Below are 22,397 nucleotides of genomic sequence, written 5' to 3' on the forward strand. Positions count from 1 at the left end.
TTTCTTTTGTCTTTGATCCACCATTGTCTCTAATAAGTCATTTCTGGGCGGCTTTATTTAGCCAACTGAAAAATATTAAAGATTTATTCCATCATCCTGCTCCTCTTCCAAGGGTTCCTTCCTTTAAATTTTTATATTTTCATTTTAATAATTTTTATATTTTTAAGTTTTAAACTTTGTCTTTTATGTTTTAGTTCTGTTGATTAACAATGCTATGTTAGTTTCAGGTGTATAGCACAGTGATTGAGTTATACACATAGATGTACCTGTTCTTTTTTCAAAGTCTTTTCCCATTTAAGTTATTGCAGAGTGTGGAGCAGAGTTCCCTGTGCTATACGGTAGGTCCTTGTGGTTATCTGTCTTAAATACAGTAGTGTGTACATGTCAATCCCAAAGTCCCACTCTTCCCCGTTCCCAGCCCTGGTAATCAAGAGTTTGTTCTCTAAGTCTGTGAGTCTGTTTCTGTTTTGTAAAGAAGTTTGTTTTATTTTTTAAGATTCCTCATATGAGTAAGGTCATATGATGTTTGTCAGTCTGACTTTCTTCATTAGTACAATAATCTCCAGTTCCATCCATGTTGCTGCAAAAGTCATCATTTCATTCTTTTTATCTAAGAGCTGTTTCCTTTAGAGTTGAAGAAACATCTGGCTTTATTTGCCATCTAGTGAAAAACACACACAACTGCCTTACGGGGATGACAAGCTGTCGTTAGCTATGTCCACTTTAATTAAAAATGCTCAATGTACGGTTTCATCTACCTCCCACAAAAACGCAACCATGAGAATAAAAAGCTTCCTCTTCCCTGTATGATAGCAGCAACTGAGTGGTAATTGACCTTGAGTGTTGGTCCCAGGTCTCCGTTTCCAGCAGGCAGTCGTCTCCCAGTACCGCTTGCTGAGATGAAGCTGTTGCTTCATTTGACTTCCTTTGCAAAGCCTGCAGGTTCAGCTTTGATGCGTGTTCCGGAAATTGGCAGGTTGTATAACCTTGAGCAATACTTTCATTCTGTGCTTACACCTTTTACAAATGTAGTTTTGGAAAGTCAAATAAATCTGTATTTAAAATTTTACATACTGCAGTCTTTTCATTCTACAGTGTCATACAGAGGAGAAGCTCTTTTATACATATTTATCTCTCTGCCATCCTGCCCTTCCTATAGTATCGAACATGCTGGAGAGTATTAGCAGCCATTGAAATCACTGATCAAATCCAGAAGATGGTGACATTTGTTTAAGTGCTGCGGCCAGTGGCAAGCATCGTACTGTAATGACAATCTGAAAACCATTATCTCTTTCTTGTGCCTAGGTACTGAAAATGCCCCTAGATGTACAAGTTTACCTTTAACCTCTGATTTTATTGGACTTTTTTCTTTGTTCAATATAAAGTTTAATAAAGTTCTGAAAAATTCGGATGAAAATTTTAAAAAGAAGATTAAAGAATGTTTTGATAGAGAAAAGTTTGCAATCATACAACTTGTGAAAATTTCAGTACCCTTTTTACAATGTGGTAGTCACATATTTTTGATCACTTTTTTTATTTGTTTAATCTGTTTTTTTTTAAAATTGATATAGTTGATTTTTTCAAATTGATATAGTTAATTTACAATGTGTTAGTTTCATGTGTACAACAATGTGATTCAGTTATGTATATAATATATCTATATTATATACACTAATGTAATATATAGTCTCATATATGCTATATATATGTTTTATATACAATATATGTATTTTGTTTCTCAGATTCTTTTCCATTATAAATTATTACAAGATACTAAGTATAGTTGCCTATGTTATACAATAGGTCATTCTTTGCACTTTTATTTATTTACATTTGATTTTTATTTATTTATTTACTTTTGGCCATACTATGTGGCTTGCATGAGCTCAGTTCTTCATCCGGGAACTGAACTTGAGCCATGGTTGTGAAAGCTCAGAATCCTCACCACTAGGTGACCAGGGAACTCCTCCATTTTTGCGCTTTTAATGCTGCTGTCATGATAGGTACATTGATCAAAGTCAGATAATCTCTCTTATGTTGTAATCAGAGGACCATCCGCGTGAAATCTTACTGATTTGTCTGTGAATGAAGATGCTCTCCTACCTCGACTCTTCCTACTGCTCTAGTGTTTCTAAATCTAACTGGTAGACCTTTAATATCTCACAACTACCCATGTCATGTGAGGTGGCCCTACGTCACTCTAGGGTCACTTGGCAGTGGAGACTTGGAAACTCTCCAGCCTTGCTGAGGCAGAGACTGTGTCCTGTAATTTGATGCCTTCAGTGTGATTCTGATGTGTGCCAGGATTTGGGAACCACTGCTTTAGCAGTGGACAGTACATCCCTGTTTATACTATATTGAACTTCCTGACTTGTAGAATAGTTACTGTAGAAGCCCACAGATTTGGCAAGGAGGTGGGTGGGGAAGAGCAGGATTGGGAGTTTGGGTTGAGCAGATGCAAACTAGTCTGTATAGGATGGGGGCTTCCCCGCTGGCTCAGCAGGTAAAGAATCCGCCTACAATACAGGAGACGAGGGTTCAACCCCTGGGTCAGAAAGATCCTCTAGAGGAGGGCATGGCAACCCACCCCAGTATTCTTGCCTGGAGAATCTCATGGACAGAGAAGCCTGACAGGCTACAGTCTATAGGATCACAGAGTTGGACACGACTAAAGCGACTGAACACATATATAGGATGGATACACAACACTGTCCTACTGTATAGCACACGAAACTGTATTCAGTGTCCTGTGATAAACATCATGGAAAAGAATATGAAATAGAATATATATATATATATATAAAACTGAATCATTTTGCTATCCATTAGAAATTAACAGAACATTGTAAATCAGCTCTACTTCAATATTTTTAAAAAGAAGTCCACAGATATACCTTTACCTGCTTTGTTTTCTTTTCTGTTGAATCAACTGAACAATAAAAAAATTAATCAGATTCTCTTCAAACATATGATGGATTAAAAATAAAATAACAATATCATGCTATACTAATATAATATTAGTAATAATAATATATTAATATGACAGATATAAAATACAATAAAATAATGAAACAAACATAAGAAGTTTCTATAGCTTAATGCATTACTTAATATATTTGAAAGGTTTTTTTTGGAAACAAATTTTCTTAATAAATGACCTGCCTTTCCACAGATGTGCAGTGAGACTTCATAGGGAAGAGAACAATTTGATTTGAGATTTTAAAATACAACAGATACATTTAAATATAACGTCGAGGCAATCAAAGTTAATGTCTAAGACACAATAGTAGGGAAAATTATGTCATAAAATAATGATTCATGAGTACTCCGGGGTGATGTTCGTTTCCCAAGAAATAAGACTCTCCTTAGCTTCTAGCGTAAGGGAGTTTGATGTGTCAGTGTGGTGAATTATTGACTATCAAGTAATAGGTTATCATTTGAGCCAATTGTATAAATTAGGTTTCTGGTGGCAAGTGACAGAAAGCACTCAAACTGACTAAACAGCAGAGGGAATATATGACTTGTGAAACAAAAACTTCCAAGTGCAAGGTGGCTTTGTTAAGTGGAAATGTTAGTCACTCGGTCAGATCCGACTCTTTGCAACCCCAGCCTCCTCTGTCCATGGAATTCTCCAGGCTAGAATATTGGAATGGGTAGCCATTTCCTTCTCCAGGGGATCTTCCTGACCCAGGGATCTAACCCAAGTCTCTGGCATTGCAGGCAGACTGTTTACTGTATGAGCCACCAGAGAAGCCCACCAGGTGGCTTTAGGGAGGTTCAATTTAGCATTTTAAACAATATCCTCAAGCACTTTGCTTTTGAACTTGGCTGTGTGGAGCACCCAAACTCCTGTCTGCTCTTCCCTTGAAGGGCCCATAGCAGACACCCACCTCCTGGAAGCCCTTGTGGGTGATAAAGTTAGTTTTTTGCTCTTCCAAAGGTCTTAGAACATCTTCTTAACTTTTGTTCTATTCGGGTCACATGTTCATCCCTAAAACCACCTACAATGATCAGACATTTGGATGCGTTAACTGGCTTAAAGTTCTCAGACTTTACGGTCTCTGGCTACACTCTTTAAAATTATTGAGGACTCTAAAAAACGTTTGTTTATTTAGGTTGTAACTATCAGTACTTACCCCGTTAGAAATTAAAACTGAGAAATGCAAAACATGTATATTTATGAATTTATTTTAAAAAGTTGTAACGCTAATGCACATGAACATAACAGTATATTTTTATGAAATGCAACTCTATTTTCCATGCTCAAAGAAAATTCATGAGAAAGGCAGCACTCTTACATTTTTGTCAATTTTCTACTTCTGAGGCGGCGGCGGCGGATCCTGTGGCTCTCGCCTCGGGCGCCCCGGCCGTCCCGGCGGCCGCGAGGGGAGCCGCCGCCGCCTCGGGCCCGTGGGTGCCCCCCGGGCGGCTGAGGGGCAGCCGGCCGCGACCGCCGCCGGCGAGGCAGCAGCCCGCGGGTTCGGCGCCGCCGGCCCGGGAGCTCATCCAGCCGTCGGTGAGCGAGCTGTCCCGGGCCGTGCGGACCAACGTCCTGTGCACGGTGCGCGGCTGCGGCAAGATCCTGCCCAACAGCCCCGCGCTCAACATGCACCTGGTCAAGAGCCACCGCCTGCAGGATGGCATAGTAAATCCAACAGTAAGAAAAGATTTGACAACTGTACCGAAATTCTACTGTTGTCCAATTGAAGGATGCCCTAGAGGCCCTGACAGACCGTTTTCTCAATTTTCTCTCGTAAAACAGCACTTTATGAAAATGCATGCTGAAAAGAAGCATAAATGTAGTAAGTGCAGCAATTCATATGGCACCGAGTGGGACTTGAAAAGACATGCAGAGGACTGTGGCAGGACCTTCCAGTGCACGTGTGGCTGTCCCTATGCCAGCGGACTGCATTGCAGTCCCACATCTACCGAACTGGCCATGAGATCCCTGCAGAGCACAGGGACCCACCTAGTAAGAAAAGGAAAATGGAAAGCTGCTTGCGCAGCCGGAAGCTGTCCAGGAAGACCGTTGAATCACTGAGCAAGCAGCCAGTTCCCCGACCAGACGCTCCAGAGCTAGAGACTTCAGAAATAAAGCTGCTGGCTTCCTTTGAAGACTCTTGCAGCTCTAATGCCAAACAACAGACTCTTCCAGCAGCTCCAAGGTACCCTCAGAAGTTGCTTTTACCAAAGCCCAGAGTGGCTTTGGTTAAACTCCCCGTCATGCAGTTTTCTCCTGTGCCTGTCTTTGTGCCTACAGCCGACTCCTCGGCCCAGCCTGTGGTGTTGGGGGTCGACCATCAGGGCTCTGCCCCCGGTGCCGTACACTTACTGCCCTTGTCCATTGGAACCCTGATCCTTGGCCTGGATTCGGAGGCCTGCTTTCTCAAGGAGAGCCTCCCTCTTTCAAAAGTTGTAAATCCTGTTGCTGTTGAGCCGATTAGCACAGGTATTCAAGTGAACTTGGGTAAAAGTCCATTTAGCCCGTTACAAGAACTGGGGAACACATGTCAGAAGAACAGCATTTCTTCCATCAATGTGCAGACAGACCTGTCCTACACCACACCACAGTTCATGCCATCTGCACAGTGGGCCAGCCCTGACTCCTCTGTGTCATCCTGTTCGCAAACTGATTTGACATTTGGTTCCCAGGTTTCCTTTCCCATTAGTGTTCAAACCCAGACTTTTTTGCCCAGTTCTAAGGTAACCTCATCCATTGCTGCTCAGACTGATGCATTTATAGATGCCAGTTTCCAGCCAGGTGGGATCTCCAGAGAAACTCAGACCAGCGGAATGCAAAGTCCAGCAGATGACCGAGTACAGATGGACCAAGCTGTAATGTGTAGGGACATTTTTGAAAGTGTCCATTCATCATATGGTGTGTCTACAGAGAGTATTATAAGCAGCAGCTTAGTAGCAGAGACTGTAACTCATGACTTGTTACCTCAGAACCACGCTAAAACTTTAACTCAAGATATTGAGAAATCCACACCAATTATAAACTTCAGTGCACCAAACAGTATGCTTTCGTCACAGAACACAACAGATAATCAGACCCAAACCATGGATTTACTAAGTGATCTAGAAAACATCTTGTCAAGTAACCTACCTGGTCAGACGCTGGACAATCGTAGTCTTTTATCTGACACAAACAAATACTGGACCTGACACCCAGCTCCCATCTGGCCCAACCCAGAATCCTGCAATTGATTTTGATATCGAAGAGTTCTTTTCAGCCTCAAATATACAGACCCAAACCGAGGAGAGTGAGCTTAGCACCATGACCACTGAGCCAGTCTTGGAGTCGCTGGACATAGAAACCCAAACTGACTTCTTCCTTGCAGACCCTTCTGCCCAGGCCTACAGTTGTAGGGGGAATTCTAGCTTCTTAGGCCTTGAGATGTTTGACACACAGACACAGACAGACCTGAACTTCTTTTTAGACAGTAGCCCTCGTCTGCCCCTGGGAAGTATCCTGAAACACTCCAGCTTTTCCGTGAGTACTGATTCATCTGACACAGAGACCCAGACTGACGGAATCTCCACTGCTAAAAACCTGCCTGCCCTGGAAAGCAAAGTTCAGTTGAACAGTGCCGAAACACAGACCATGAACTCTGGCTTCGAAACTTAGGAGAGCTTATTCTTCACCAGCAATGAAACTCAGACAGCAATGGATGACTTTCTTCTGGCCGATCTGGCCTGGAACACGATGGAATCTCAGTTCAGCTCTGTTGAAACCCAAACGTGTGCAGAACTACACCCAGTCTCCAACTTCTGAAAGCGGAGTCCACATGGGGGATGGATTCACAGTTCCCTTCTGTATTTAGAAGGTGAAGAACAGGGACAACAGTATTAACTCTATTGAATGTAGTTGACGATACAGTTACTTCGATTCTTTGAGGTTCTTTGCCTTTTTGTACTTGTAAACCTGAAATTTGTGTAAAAATTTGTGAGTGTATTATGAAGTGTAAGATGTTGATCTGAAAAAAAAAAATAAACATCTGACTTAACAAATAAGAACTGGGTTCTTGTATATGTTTCTGAATTCAAGCTGTGGTGATAACATTGTTTTTATTGACATATAGATAGAGTTTGGCCTCATGTGTGGATGTAGTTGGAAAAGGGGAATTCTTAATAATCTTTCAGATCATTGTGTGTGTATATGTGTGTGTGTGTTTAATACTACACCAAAACTTGTCATATAGTTTCTTAGTTGTAATGTGGATACTAAAACTTTTGAATGGTTCAAAAACCATTCATGAATTATAAAATCATGCATTGGTTATTTAGAAAATACTGATTCACTGGTTATGTACAACTTTCAAATGCTGACTGATTTATTGCACAACGTTGAAAATTCACATCTTCTTTTAAACATCAGAAAAAGCCTATACCCACTGTGACACTTTCAAAATCACAGTGGCAGATACCAGTTTTCCAAAATCCACTTTTTGCTAGAAAACTGTCATTGGCTCACTGGTAACAAGTACTGTTAGATGTTTTTCTTGAAGTCACAATCTCAATTTGTCATATTCGTTTGTGAAATAGCCAAACTGAATACCCATAGCTTGTTAGTTTTTTTTAAAATGGTATTCCATTAAAAAAAAAAAGTAGCTAGCTTAACTCACAGCTCAGAGAATAGTATGTTTCCTATGATGACCCTGTATGCAGGACAGCAAAAAAGACACAGATGTGTATAGCGGACTTTTGGACTCAGAGGGAGAGGGAGAGGGTGTGATGATTTGAGAGAATGGCATTGAAACATGTATAATAACATGTAAGAATCGAAATGCCAGTCTATGTCTGATGCAGGATATGACACGCTTGGGGCTGACGCGCGGGGATGACCCAGAGAGATGTTGTGGGGAGGGGGGTGGGAGGGGGGTTCATGTTTGGGAACGCATGTACACCTGTGGTGGATTCATGTCAATCTATGCCAAAACCAATACAGAATTGTAAAGTAAAAATTAAAAATAAATAAATATATTAAAAAAAAAAAAGAAGATCATAAGAACTCAGTATGTAATAGAAGTTTATATGTATCTATAAAACATCCCTGGTGATCCAGTGATTAAGACTCCATGTTTCCAATGCAGGAGGCACAGGTCTGATCCCTGGTCAGGGAACTAAGATCCCACTTGTGCCTGGTAGGGCCAAAATTTTTAAAAAAGAGAGATATAAGTTTGTATAATTTGTCACACAGAATATTTTAAAAAGACATGTATTCAAAGACACATTTAATAAAAACAGTCATTTTTACTGTTCCATCAAGGACATCTTCTGGTAAAATTGGCATTTTGCTTTGAGTGTGTTACTGTGAATAATAGCATTATTAGGAGTACAGGTCGATTTCATTGCCTTGGTTTATGCTGAGGTGACAGCAGTTTTATCCACCATTGCTTTTGCACCATTATTACAAATGACAACTTAGAAAAAAAGTGGGTCGCATCTTGGTTTCATTATGGATATAGTGCTGCCTTTTCAGAGTGCCTGAAAACATTTGAAGGATTCCCTGGGGGTTCCCAGGCTATACTTTGAGAATCACAGAGGGACGCCATCAAGAACCCTGGTTACAACTGAGAGATGGGTCATTTCCACTAAGTCATAGGGAAATACTGTCTGGAGAGACAAAAATGTACTGTTTCAACAAAAGTGTTAGTTGCTTAGTGGTGTCTGATTCTTTGCCATCTCATGGACTGTAGCCTACCAGGCTCCTCTGTCTATGGAGTTCTCCAGGCAAGAATACTGGAGTGGGTTGCCATTCCCTTCTCCAGGGGATCTTCCTGACCCAGGGTTTGAACCCGAGTCTCCTGCACTGCAGGCAGATTCTTTACCGTCTGAGTCAGAGTAAAAGAAAGCAGAGAGACAAAAATAGCAGATGCAAGACTTCCTTAGCAGCCCAGGGGCTGACTCTGTGCTCCCAATGCAGGGGACATGGGTTCAATTGTTGGTCAGGAAGCCAAGATCCCATGTGCGGCAACTGAGTTTGCATGTCACAACTAAAGATTCGTCATCCTGAGTGCTGCAACCATCATAGCCAAATAAATAAATGTTAAGTAAAATAGCAGATGCTTCAGACAACTTTCCAAGGAGGTCACGGGACCCTTTGTCCACAAAGTTCTTGAGGATCAAGAAGACGACCTTGGCCCAGATGATTCAAGCCCTGTCCTGCCAGAAGGCACCAGGCTGTTGGTTCATGTTCCTTTTAGTCTGTTAACTTTGTCAGATCCTATAACCACACTGTGGCTGTGTCACATGACCCATCAGAAGAATGCCTGCTTCTATTTCAATAAATTCAACAAGTCAAGGAGAATAGAATTCTAAGGCCAGCACTGCCACTGATCTGCAGTTTTGACTTTGGGTTGTTGTTCAACTTCTTGTTCTGTCTTCTTATCTAAAAAGTAAGGCAGGTCGAGTAGATCATCACTAAATTGTTGCATAGACCAGATTCTTTGGGAGAAATAAGTGAAAATCCTGTGAAATGCCTTAGGCTATTGTACTATGTTCCTTTTGATCTGTTAATTCTGTCAGTCTACCTGAAATACTACCAGTATGTAAAAGTACCTATCGTCTGTCTTCAGAAGTAGACACCACTTACCTCATATCAGATCAGCCAAGGGTTTGATTCTTTATTTAGTCATTTCCTTTTACGCTCCACACCATCCCAAGTCAGGGCAACTAAAAGAATTCATGGCTGTCCTGACTGGTTTAGTAATATACCAATTGTTAAAAAAAAATACTTTGATTACTACTCCCCGGATACAAGACATCATCTCAGATGGGCATTCAGATAAGGTTAACTTTCTGTTAACCTTCTCTCTTTCCTCCTGGACAGTCATATCTTTTCTCAGTCAGACTGTTCTTCCCCCAGGGTCTCCAGGAATTCATTCTGAAAGGATAACCTTAGTTGATCTGTGACGTTCCGTCCAGGAGGAGGCTCTAGGTCCTTCAGATTTTACAGAATGAGAACCTACCAGAAAAATGAACATCTTTTTTGCAACATTCCTCATAATTTAATTGTCCTGTTCTGCTGACCAATTCTGGGTTGCTGTAGCAGAATTGGGTTGTTATCCTTCTACCCCTCAAGAGTTAAGTGGGGAGGGGTAAAAGAAGGATGGGGGAAAATATCCATAAATATCGTCAACTCTGCACAGGTACACCTTTACACAGAACCAAAGCACTCAGGATCGAAAATATATGAAAGAGCAAACCAAAGCAGTGTGCATTCTGAAAAAGTGGACCTTTATGTTACCACCTTTAGGAAGCTGGACATTTATGTCACCATGGTCCTTGAACAAGGACCTTCATTTTTATGAAGATGAACAGAGGATTGGAGAAGACAGAGAAATATTGTCTGTTTAAATGTTATTTTGGGACATTATAGCTTGTGGTTATTCTCTATTGTGTAATTTTAGCATCTTAGTTTTATGTCTTCAGTCAATGGAAGCACCCTCTGAAATAATTAATCCATATGATAAGTCACCCTGTTAACTGAGCTTAAGGTTCTGTTAAGAGTCTAGGGCAATCTTGATGAGAAGTACACAGATAAAGAAGTTTTCTACTTAGTATGATAAATTACACATTGATTGCATGTCAATTACATGCAAGGCAGTAGATGCCTAATAGAAGTACTTGTGGAGAACAGGGAAGTTTATACCACTTGGTCAAAGAAGAATAAATCAGGGATGACTTTACTAGAGGACTTGCTATAAAGGAGGTCACAAAGGAAGCATGAGATTTATCCAGATGAGGAAAACGGTTGAAGTACATTGTAGACAAGGTCTCCAACCTTTTTGGCACCAGAGACTGATTTTGTGGAAGACAGTTTTTCCACAGATGTTGTGTGATGAGGGATGGTTTGGGGATGATTCTCAAAAAGAGCTTACAACCTAGATACCTTGCATTTGTAGTTCACGGTAGTGTTCCCAATCCTAATGCTGCCACTGACTGAATGGAAGGCAGGGCTCAGGTGGTGATGCAAGCAATGGGGAGCAGCTGTAAATACAGGCGAAGCTTCTCTGGCTTGCCTGGAGCCCACCTCCTGCTGTGTATCCTGGTTTAAAACAAGCCACAGACGGGTAACTAGTCTGTGGCCTGGGAATTAGGGACCCTGGTTCTATACCAGGGCAGAGCATGGGCACTTAAACACCCAGATGGGAGCATGGGGCAACTTGGGGAATGGCAGAAGATACAGGGGTTGAGATCTTATACACACATAGGCTTTCCTGATTCTTGAGACTAATAACCCAGTTGGGTTATCTCAAAAGAGGAAGTTCAGGGCCAGGAAGACTGTCACATTCATTGTCCAAGAAAACAGGGCTGATGAGTGCCTGTTCTTGAGCTGGAATCTGGGTCTTCCTTCTACGAGGATGGGGATATATCTACTATTCCATGAGATTCCAAGAGGTCTGGGGGACTCAGGGCCTGCTCACAGCCTCTCCGGTCTAATCTATTCTTTGATGTCTGGTTACCTGTCTATGAAAGATTTCTTAACTCATTTGATGAAAACTAGGGTTTCTGGCTAGTAGGAAGGGCCCTTTGAACTGGGTTAATTGGTATGAAGTAGCATTAGCTTTCTGACTGAGAGTATATTATGCTCTCAACCTATTACATTCTACCATGGAAAAATTGCTAAATTCAATGTCACCTTTGAAACACATGATTTGGGAATCCAAGAATTACCTGGACTTGGACTGTCCAATTGAAATCAAGCTATAAGAGATTATCCACACTCAGTGGGAGGAAATCCTTGGTAGTTGAAGCCAAAGTGTTAGTCACTCAATCATGTCTGACTCTTTGTGATCCCATGGACTGTAGCCCGCCAGACTCCTCTGTCCATGGAATTATCCATGCAAGAATACTGGAGTGGGTATCCATTCCTTTCTCCAGGGGATCTTCCCAATCAGGAATTGAACCCAGGTCTCCTGCATTGCAGGCAGATTCTTTACTATCTGAGCCACCAGGGAAGCCCTGTTGAAGCCAAAGTCCTCCATAAACTTTATGAATTTATTAATAAGTACATAGATTATTCTACCAAAGTTTCAATATTTCACTGTAAAACATTTTTCAAGAAATATGTGTGTATATGTATTTGTATAAAGCCATCAAAATAAAGAAGTTTTTCTATTTCTAGAGAGAAATCCACTTATATTATGAATTATTATATATTATTGTAATCATTATATATAGAAAACTTTTACCTACCATTAATCCAAGTGGATAGTGTCCAAGCATTCCAGCTCTATCTCATAGTACAAATCATTCATAAACTAGTTTTCTGCCCTTTTCATAACTGAATTTAGCCCTGAAACCTCCCAAGATTTATATTTTTAATATCTCGATTTGAATGAGGGTTGTCCTGGTATCTGGACAGAATGCTTTTCTTTCTGAACTGTTAATTGTGCAGAGAACCCAGAGATAAACAAATTGATTTAATTTTAATCTGCTTTCATGGTGATGCATAATGATAACTGGTTTCTGTCTCCTAGGGTTGAAAACCACAGCCCTTAATAAGAGTTTGCGGGTATATTATGCAGCTCTAAATAGCTTATGTTGTGCTAGACTGCTCTCCATAAATTATTCTAACTCCAGCAGTATCTCAGGGACTCCTAGTTCTTGTCTGCTGCGGATTTTCAATCAGTGAGACTATTAGTGTGACATGAAGCAACTCTGAGCCTACTTCTATGAAGAACAGCACTGATTGCATGCCTAGTGTTCCATAAATGAGATTAGTTCTGGAGAAACTAGCCGTGCTCACTGTCCCTGGTGAACAGCAGCACAGGTAGAGAGGAGACACACAGGCTTTCACACATGGTCATCAGGAATGGATTTCACATAGTAGGTGCTCAGACACTGGTTAGATGAATGGTTCGGAGTGTTTATTTTGAATTAGGCATAGGTATTGCGTAGTTGGAGCTTCCCTGATTAGCTCAGGTGGTAAAGAATCCGCCTGCAATGCAAAAGACCCCAGTTTAATTCCTGGGTCGGGAAGATCCACTGGAGAAGGGAAAGGCTACCCACTCCAGTATTCTTGGGCTTCCCTTGTGGCTCAGCCAGTAAAGAATCTGCCTGCAGGGTGGGAGACCTGGGTTCAATCACTAGGTTGGGATGATCCCCTGGAGAAGGGAAAGACTACCCACTCCAGTATTCTTCCCTGGAGAATTCCATGGACTGTATAGTCCATGGGGTCACAAAGAGTCAGACACAACTGAGTGACTTTCACTTTTCATTGCCTAGTTTGAATCAGAATTGACTCTCAAAGTGGGACAGAATTTTTAGGTTCTTAACTTGCCCCTTTTCAGTCCCTCAGAGAAGCATTATCTGAATCCTTCAACATCAATTAGATCCCCTATTTACTTTCTCATGACACCTGAGACTTCTTCAGTCCACTCACCATGGTCCGTTGTCGTGTAATCATTATCATCTGTCTTCCTTTATTGCACATTGCTACCAACCACTAATGGGGCTTCCCAGGTGGCTCAGTGATAAAGAATCCGCCTGCCAATGAGGAGACACAGGTTCCATCCTTGGGTCAGGGAAATCCCCCAGAGAAGGACATGGCAACCCACTCCTGTATTCTTTCCTGGGCAATCCCATAGACAGAGGAGCCTGGTGGGCTGCAGTCCATGGTATCACTAAGAGTCAGACATGACTTATCAACTAAAACAACAATAGTCGTAGACTAATATCTACTCTAGGAAGAGAACTGGGTTATGTTTCCCCATAACCGTGAAGGTGAAGAACTGAAGTCGCTCAGTCATGTCCGACTCTTTGCGACCCCATGGACTGTAGCCTGCCAGGCTCCTCCGTCCATGGGATTTTTCAGGCAAGAACACTGGAGTGGGTTGCCATTTCCTTCTCCAGGGGATCTTCCCAACCCAGGGATCAAACCTGGGTCTCCTACATTGTAGGCAGATGCTTTTACTGCCTGAGCCACCAGGGAAGTAGACTAAAGACAAATAAGTGACAGTGATGTGTCACTCCACCATGGATGCAAGGGCAAACTGACGGGAAAAGTTTCCATCTTTTCTTCTCTAGGGGGGGTCTGGCAACATTCCAGATGGTACAGCCTCTCTTGGCTCTCCCTGAGGGGGGTGATGTGTCCTGTGATCCACTGACATATCACTGACCCTGGGTGAGCAGTGCACAGATGAGAAATAACCTTTGTCATTTATTTTGTAGGCATGAATTGTTATTGCAGCATCACATGCTCTAACTTGACTGTTCATTCCCATTAACTTGATAAGCTCCATGAGAGCAGGAACTGGAACTATTTTGTGCTCCACTGTACCCCCTAGCAATTAACAAGGCCAGGTACACGGATGATGCATAGTAAATGTTTTTAATTTACAAATAAAACCCTTGGGATCTCATCAATGGAGAACTGGGCTCATTCTTAGAAATTTACATATGGCTGCACTTAGGAGTTTTCCTCTTTAAGCTTCAGTTAGCTTCGAGTGCTCAGACGCTCTTCATATTGAACCAAAATGCACCTTCTTTCAATGTTTCTACCTTTCTCGGGCCTCTCAGTTGTTCTCGTCCCACCTACACCCCACTTCACTTCACACTTCTCATTCTACTTGAAGCCATGCTCATATCTTTTTTCTTATTTTACCAGTAGATTTTCAATATGAAAACTTTCCTTGTATCTTTTAGATTAGATTCACATGACAGGAAGCAAGGTTATACTTGTTCTTTCTACATCAAAAAATGTTACAGAGAAATTGAAGTCTTTTTAGGTGGGCTTCATATCAAAGAATCTGTCTAGTTGACATTTTTCTAGGTGTCTTCCAACATTGAACCCAAAGTAGAAAGACTATTAATAAACACTTCTGACTTAGGGAGGAAGAAGTATTCTAGGTTAAATCATAACCTCTGCATGTTAGGTGAAAAGGAATGAAAATTAAAATAGATTTCCTGTCTATTCTCTTAGGTATTACCTCATCTAACCTCACAACATGTATAAAATATTACATGTGCAGAAAACTCAGAGTTGTTGTAGTTGCTGGAAAAAATAGCTGGTGTGTTCAGTTAGGTCTTGGTGGGTTGTCTGTGATTATTTATCTACCAGAGCTCTTTTGGAATTTTGAAGACAGTTTTAAATTATAAAGGTCTTCAGCCTGGGGCACATGTATGCCTGGTGTTATGCCAAGCCATTCAAAGAGTATGTAGAAATAAGTCATTCTCTTAAAGAGAACATTTAAGACATTCTCTTAAAAATGGAATCTGTTTTCTGAGTTCTCTACTTCCATACATTGTCTTTCCTGAATTTGACCTACTATGAAAGTACGCATCAGCTTCTTATTTGTTCTATGCACACATCTAGGCTCTCACTTGGATGGATTGCACTGGGTAAAAGCTTAGGGGCTGTAGACAGTTTAGTGATACTAGTGCCTTTGAGAAAGCAGATTACTCTAATGACTAGATAACAAATCCCTTTGTAAGCCACAGAATTTCTAATCCTTTGCTTTCAACAAAGCAGGAGAAGGGGCCCTGATCACACTGTCAGATCTTTAAACATCCCCTTTGGGGATGAATCACGGTGTGGTGTTTCTCTTCTAAAGAGTTGAGAACCATGAGTGACATCTCTGTCACAAAGTGCCCTGGACCACACCTATGATGTCGAGTTGCAGGATTGGAATGGAAGCTGGCCATCTCATTCTTGCAGTTCATGAAACACATCCTATGATGTGAAACACATCCACTGACATGTACTAACTCAGGAAGAAGGTTCCTGAACTAGAACATCTTTATCAGTTCGCTGTAATTGCTACCCCTTCTGTGTTCTTCTCTTCATCTCAGAGCAGAAACCTGCACCTATGCTCTCCAGATGTCCTTTCCGCATGTATTGCTGGGTTAGAGTCTGCCAAGCAGAGGCGTGAGGCTTTGGAAAGTAGAAGAGAATAGGCATTGTTCTCCTTTGTGGCTTCTGAAGATTCCATATATTCCCAGAAGCTGGGGAGCTAGGATTGGGAATCATCCATTTTCCTGCAGCAGAAGGTAGAGATAGTTGGAAGGGGCTTTCCAGCCCTTATTTCCAGGTTGCCAATAGTTTCTGCTTCCTTGTATTACATACTCTCCACTTGGACTTCAGTTCTTCTACCCTGATGGGACCCACAGGAACCTTGCATTTCTCTGCTCCCATGGAGTATGCTGCAGTCATGTGACTTGCTTTGGCCAATCTGATGTATGTCGCTTCCATGTAGAAGAAAGTATGAAACATGGAGTGATGTTTCATGTTCTATCTTCCTTTGGCTGAGAAATTCTGAAGTGCCATCAGTCTGAATTTTTCCTTGTCTGCATGCATGCATGCTAAGTCACTTCAGTTGTGTTCAACTCTTTGTGACTCTATGGACTGTAGCCCACCAGGTCCCTCTGCACATGGAATTTTCCAGGCAAGAATATGGGAGTGGGTTGCCAGGCCCACTCCATGGGGATCTTCCTGAGCCAGAGATCGAACCCCTGTCTCTTATGTCTGCTGCATTGGCAGGCGGGTTCTTTACCATTAGCACATAGAATGTCAGATCTGAGCAAAAAATGAATCTGTTACTCGAAGCCAGTAAGCATCAGGGTTGTTTGCTGCATCAGCATAAGAAGGACTCTCCTGACTATAGAACCCCCTTCCTGTTATTAATCAGTTCATTCTCGATAATCCTTCAGTGTCTTGTGTTGAATAATTATTCTTTCAAATACATATATACATATATATATATTCTTAAATGTGTACTGAACATATTTGTAATGCATCTCAGTCTAGAATTTTAAGAACCACATTTAGAGACATGGACACAGGGAAAAATAAATTTGAATTTATATACATATATTTGTTGCAAAGAAGTGTGACAGAGTAATCAATAAAAAACTTTCAAGCACAAAAACAGAACACATTAAACTTCTGTGAAAGAAATAAAATGGATATGCAAACTAAAAGAGAAAAAAGAAATATAAAATTCAAGCCTGGTAAAAAAGAGGTGGGTGGTCTGTGTACTTTTTTAAAACAAATAATGGTAGGTATCAAATCACTATGATATTTAGATTCCAGTGAATGCTTTGATATAGCAGTTTAACTTTAAAATGCCAATGGTTACAATATACTGAAAATTTCAACCTTTGCCACTCAGAAGGAAAGTTTTAAATGCCAACTTTCAAATGTGCCTGCAGAGACCTTGTTTTGTAAAAATCATTCTGGAGCATTACTATCCCACGATATTTTCTGTGACATGGGTATGTTCTCTACCTGTCCTAGCTTACAGAGTAGAGCCTATCTGCATGTGTTATATTCTCAAATTATGGTTATGCCCCTAAGGTACTGAATTTATTTTATCTTTACTTTTTTTTTGGCCACTCCATGCATCTTGCAGGAATCTTAGTTTCCCCGATCAGAGATTGAACCTGGGCTCTGTCGGCAGAGAAGGCTCAGAGTGCTAACCAATGTACTTCTGGGGAAGTCCCAGTCTCTACAATTTTAAATTTAAATAGATTCACATGACCAAGAGCTAACTTTTTGAATAGTGCATTTTCAGGGTCTGTGCAAGCCAGGCGAATAGGTTATGGGCTATCAGATGAAAAAAAGAGCCATACATGTGTGTACATGTTTAATTGATTCACTTTGCTGTACAGAAGAAACTAACAACACTGTAAATCAACTATATTTCAATAAACATTTTTAAAAAACTTTAAAAACTAGCAAAAAAGGGCCAAGTAGAATTGTGAAATTATTTACATTCACTACTGTAAAAGAAGGGTAAGCACTTGAGGTATGTTCAGCAATTTTTAACCTCTACAGAGACAACAACGCCTGTCCTTCTCACTTCAGCACCTGTGGAAGATAAAGCTCCATTCCATTGCCAGAGGAAGTCTAGTGAAAGGCATCCCTATTGTATTGAAGGATATGTTGGGATTTGGCTCCACTTGGACTGATGGGGTGGAGTTTCAGAGACTTCTTTCCGCCTAAGGTGGATCCGGGTGCCAAGTGGTTTGGTGTTGGCAGAAGTGGTGGTCTAGATAGAGATACTACTTCCTCTTCTCACTTTGATACATGGGCAAGTGATGGGTTTGGTGGGGGTGTGGACTGCTGCAGGTGTTTAAATTCAAGGATGAATAGCTCAGAAAGCAAGTGAATGTTTTTCCCATTGCCCTGCACATTCCTCAAGGCTGTATTAAGGCCAGTTATATATGCAAGCAATGAAGGCAGAAAGGAAATGTAAAACTCCCTGTGACATCCTTTAAACTTTGCCTTCATTCATAATTCATGAATATTCATGAGAGAAAACCAGTGTCTTTATGGAGGAAGTACAAAGCACAATATGTAAATCACTTGTAACCCAATTGCCCAAGATATCACTACTCAATTTTGACATATTTGCCCAGCCTTCTGATATGTATCTATACATTCATCTATAGTATCTACAGGGAGGACCATATCAAGTTAAACTGTAATGTCAGAAAAGTCTGCTCACTTAAATCTATACCATAAGTTTATTTTCTTTATTCTTCTTTTGTTTTCACTGTATTCAGATTCTAGGGGAGATATGACATAGATTAGCAGAATCACATTAAGAACCTTAAAAGTCCTAGGCACTGTCAGATTATGAGAACCACTTTCTTCTGCTAATTATTTTCCAGTAGAAGTAAAATATGAAAGGCAGAATACATTTTCAAAGGCCCCCAAAATCTTCTGATGATGATCTAATAAATATCCTTTTTAGATCAGTGACTTTAAAATAAATATCTTTTGTTTCTCCAGCTTTTTTGTGTATATATTTCACACATATTCTGCACAGTAAACAATGAACTCTTCTCAAGTTATCAATTGCTAAGGGGTCAACCCAGGCTTAATTCTGTGGCTGCAGACCCAGGTCATACCACCTGGCAGCTTGTTCTTTGAAAGATACTGCCTAGAATAGATCCACCTTTTCATTAAGGCATCCTCAAATTCAAATGTGCTCTATTATAGGTTAAATATTTTCTTATGCATCCAATCTGGCTGATACCCTGCCAGCTCTCTATCAATGCCATGGGGCTGTCAAACTCCAGTAAACGATGAGTTTAAGTTCTGTATAATCAGCTTCTCTTTCCAGGTTGGACAAGAAGACATTGTGATGGGTTTAGTGATGTGATGCAGTTCCATTGGCATGTTTCACTGGCAGCCTAAGAACTGGCAGGATATTTGGTATCTTGGAAGGACAGAGAGAGACAGCAAAATAGCTGGGGAGGATACACTGTTTGGAAAACTGGATGCTGTAAGTCACAGTAGGGATAGAGGAAAGGTTATTCAAGTGACTGGAACTTCATCAGGAATAGGGAGAAAGCCCCAGAGATCAGACCATCAATATCTCAGAATCACAGGCTTGGTGACTTGAGGGTCTGATCTAGCTTGAGTCCATATCGTTGAAAAATTATAGGAAGTTGAACTCAGGTGCTACTATCTTATGCACCATAAGCCTTACGGTCTGCCTCCTACAGGGAAGCTGGTTGGATTCCCCCTGGATGCAGGTTTCCAGATTTCTCTTCCTCATAAAAGGAGAGTTACTTGCTGGGGAATATCAAATTCAGTGCATGGTCACATTTTATAGGTCTCTATGTAAGGGATCAAATTGCCAACATCCTCTGGATCATGGAAAAAGCAAGAGAGTTTCAGAAAAACATCTATTTCTGCTTTATTGACTATGCCAAAGCCTTTGACTGTGTGGATCACAATAAACTGTGGAAAATTCTGAAAGAGATGGGAATACCAGACCACCTAACCTGCCTTTTGAGAAACCTATATGCAGGTCAAGAAGCGACAGTTAGAACTGGACATGGAACAACAGACTGGTTTCAAATAGGAAAAGGAGTACGTCAACGCTGTATACTGTCACCCTGCTTATTTAACTTCTATGCAGAGTACATCATGAGAAACGCTGGGCTGGAAGAAGCACAAGCTGGAATCAAGATTGCCAGGAGAAATATCAATCACCTCAGATATGCAGATGACACCATCCTTATGGCGGAAAGTGAAGAGGAACTAAAAAACCTCTTGATGAAAGTGAAAGAGGAGAGTGAAAAAGTTGGCTTAAAGCTCAACATTCAGAAAACGAAGATCATGGCATCTGGTCTCATCACTTCATGGGAAATAGATGGGGAAACAGTGGAAACAGTGTCAGACTTTATTTTTCTGGGCTCCAAAATCACTGCAGATGATGACTGCAGCCATGAAATTAAAAGACGCTTACTCCTTGGGAAGAAAGTTATGACCAACTTAGATAGCATATTGAAAAGCAGAGACATTACTTTGCCGACTAAGGTCCATCTAGTCAAGGCTATGGTTTTCCCAGTGGTCATGTATGGATGTGAGATTTGGACTATAAAGAAAGATGAGCGCCAAAGAATTGATGCTTTTGAACTGTGGTGTTGGAGAAGACTCTTGAGAGTCCTTGGACTGCAAGGAGATCCAACTAGTCTATCCTAAAGGAGATCAGTCCTGGGTGTTCATTGGAATGACTGATGCTAAAACTGAAACTCCAGTACTTTGGCTACCTCATGAGAAGAGTTGACTCATTGGAAAAGACCCTGATGATGGGAGGGATTGGGGGCAGGAGGAGAAGGGGATGCCCGAGGATGAGATGGCTGGATGGCATCACCGACTCGATGGACATGAGTTTGAGTGAAGTCTAGGAGTTGGTGATGGACAGGGAGGGCTGGCGTGCTATGATTCATGGGGTCACAAGGAGTCGGACATGACTGAGCGACTGAACTGAACTGGTGTAAGGAATGATAGTGAAGAGAAGGTGGTAATAGATGGGGCAGAGATCAGGATTTTTGACTGAGAAAAGAACAGAATTAAAGGAGCATGCATGAAACTAGAAGGGAAACAGTTAATGACAAGAGGTGATAAATAATCAATAGTTAGATAGATGATAGATAATTGATACATGATTGATAGGTAGGTAAGTAGATAAATAAAAGATAAGTAGGTAGGTAGATAGACAATTGATAGATATGTATTTAGATGATTGATCGGTAGACAGGTGCATAGAAAGAAAATAGACAGTTCAGTTCAGGTCAGTTGGTCAGTCGTGTCTGACTCTTTGCGACCCCATGCACTGCAGCATACCAGGCCTCCCTGTCCATCACCAACTCTGGAGTTTACCCAAACTCATGTCCTTTGAGTCTGTGATGCCATCCAGCCATCTCATCCTCTGTCTGTAGGACAGAAATCTCTGTCTGTAGAAAGACAGACATATGGTTAAATAGGTAGATAGGCTTTAATATGGGAGATAATACCATTTCAATGTTACTTTCCCATTGCAAATTGAATCTTTCAATTGCCAATCTTCGTACACTTAAATGGCTTTGTTGGAAGTTTTCCATGTAACACACAGGTTTACCTTCCTCATTTCTTTGTGATGTTTCTGAATACAAGTTTGTTCACTTACTCTCCAAACAGACATAGTCTTTTCCAGTCTGATGGGAAGGAATTTAGAGCAGGAGAGAAACCTCACTAATCCCTGTAACAAGGACTTCTCAATCAGAGGAGCACTTACTGTTGTTTCTGGCCATGTTGTTACTTCTTTCCAGTTATGTATTCGTCACCTTAACCAAAACATCAGAGAACATTGAGTTCTCTTTGTTGTTTAATGTCACAGGACTGTAATTAAAGTGTTAGACTCCGTGGTCACTGATGCAAAGGCAACGTTGGACTCTGTTAATTCCAAGGACAAAAGCAGGGGTCCCAAACTTGGTTGCCTTCAAGGGGCAGGCAAGTAATAAAACTGAGTGAATTGGGCTTCTCTGGCGGCTCTAGAGAAGGAAATGGCAGCGCACTCAAAATATTCTTGCCTGGGAAATCCCATGGACAGAGGAGCCTGGCAGGCTGCAGTCCATGGAGTGGCAAAGGAGTCAGACACGACTTAGCTACTAAACAACAACAAAATTGAGTGAATTCGTTCAGATTGGGCCTAAAAAAATTGTTGATGGATAAAGATGCGCTAGGGGATAGTGGACACCAGGGAAAACTGGACAACTTGTGTACCGTTTCAGGTGGTAGCCTCAGTTGATTGGTGTTTAAGGCAGCAGATCAAGTACTATTATACACTATGTTTCAAAATGAGTCAGTGATGCGGATTCTTAAAGGAAATGCTTTAATTTGAAAATAACTGGTTCAAATTATCCAAATGGAATAGAACAATGTCAGACAAGAGATGTGTAGGCTCAATTTAGTCCATGGGCCGCCATTTATGACTTCCGAGGGAGAAACCCACCTTCCCAGGTAGAGCCCAGCCTCCAGTGTAGACTAAGGACAGGCAGGCAATGGTTTTCCAGTTTTGCATCAGAACATTGTTGTTACATTTTCTCTTGCTACGTGGGCTTCCCAGGTGACTCAGTGGTAAAGAATCCGCCTGCCAATGCAGGAGACA

The 22,397-nt window shown here is 41.2% G+C and overlaps 1 protein-coding gene and 1 pseudogene across 1 annotated transcript in view; both read left to right on the top strand.

Moving 5' to 3' along the window:
- LOC120871383 (transmembrane protein 132D-like) overlaps positions 1-22,397 on the top strand; it is a 381,149-nt gene that overhangs the window by 142,857 nt on the left and 215,895 nt on the right. The gene's annotated exons all lie outside the window — the stretch shown is intronic.
- On the top strand, positions 4,447-6,984 carry LOC120871558 (annotated as a pseudogene).

This window comes from Oryx dammah, unplaced genomic scaffold (genome assembly GCF_014754425.2).
Source record: "Oryx dammah isolate SB20612 unplaced genomic scaffold, SCBI_Odam_1.1 HiC_scaffold_12, whole genome shotgun sequence".
Taxonomy (NCBI): domain Eukaryota; kingdom Metazoa; phylum Chordata; class Mammalia; order Artiodactyla; family Bovidae; genus Oryx; species Oryx dammah.